Below are 1,365 nucleotides of genomic sequence, written 5' to 3'. Positions count from 1 at the left end.
GGTTTCTACCGTTTTTTTTCACCCGTTAAAGGGTTTTTTTGGGGGAGTTTTTCCTTATCCGCTGCGAGGGTCATAAGGACAGAGGGATGTCGTATGCTGTAAAGCCCTGTGAGGCAAATTGTGATTTGTGATATTGGGCTTTATAAATAAAATTGATTGATTGATTGATTGACTAGTTTTAATATCAGGCCATACAGTGGTGCAATGGTTAGCACTTTCACATCACAGTAAGAGGGTCTTAAAGTGGCTTAAAGTTTCTTGTGCCTTTTTATATCCATGTTTACACCTGGTATCAACATGTGTCATGGGTAATCACATCAAAAGTGGACAGTTCTAAGTATGTGTGAATGCAGCCAAAGCCCTCAATGCATCTAGAGATCTGATCGTTCAGAGCACAGTCACAGCTGGTCTGGGCCACATAGGGCCACATTCTGTCAGCAGTATGTACACCAGTGTGGGGGGGGATTTAAGTGCTGCCTACTTAGCTGATGTCCTTGCTAAATGACTCCCTGCAGGATAAGCAAACTTTCTGTTGCTGCCATTACAAGTGTTAGACACTGCACTTTCTCCCAACGAACAGTCAGCTCAACATCTGTGGTTAGCACAAGCTAACACAGCAGCAGCTGTTAAACAAACTCATACCAACACCAAAACTCATTTATAACTAATGTAATGTTATCCATGTAATGCTAAAAGTTAGCATTGTCACTGTGAGCTCACACTCTAGTAGTAGTAGTTTCCTGGGATGGTGAATGAAATGATGAAGCTACATGTTTATTTTCATATAAAGCAGGAAGTGAGATCTGATCGTAAATGGTCATTCGAGACGTATGTAGTAATGCATTTTAATGCTAGGTGCGAAGAGACAGACTTAAATCTTTCCGCTTGTGATCAGATCACCAAAGACACATGTTAATACCAGGTGTAAACAGTCTCTTTGTAGCATTGTCATGCTCTAGCAATGTCTGTGTGGGTTTCCATGTGATGCTCTGGTTTCCTTCCACAGGATGCATTTTATTTAAACAGTGTGCACAACAGATCTAATGGTCTTGTCTCACTCTAAAGTACAGAGGCTAACCACGAATATAGCTGCCAGAAGGTGCCTTATGCTGTCTGATATTCCAGTCCAGCATCTGAACAGAAGCATAGAGAGAGCAAATGTATAATTGCCCCTTAGTTTTAATTTCCAGGCAAAGCTTATTTGGTAGACAGAGCACATTTTTCTACTAAAGAAGTATTTTCCCGTTTAAAATCATCAAGGAACTTAAACATGCAAAAGGTTAATGTGTTTGCAAGTTTGTGTATGTGTGCTGAGATCCTCATTTATATCTCAGCAGGAATCTGAATGGACTCTGGTACCCCCTC

The sequence above is a fragment of the Epinephelus moara genome, chromosome 4, assembly GCF_006386435.1.
Source record: "Epinephelus moara isolate mb chromosome 4, YSFRI_EMoa_1.0, whole genome shotgun sequence".
Taxonomy (NCBI): Eukaryota; Metazoa; Chordata; class Actinopteri; order Perciformes; family Serranidae; genus Epinephelus; species Epinephelus moara.
Note: the sequence above shows the minus strand (reverse complement) of the source record.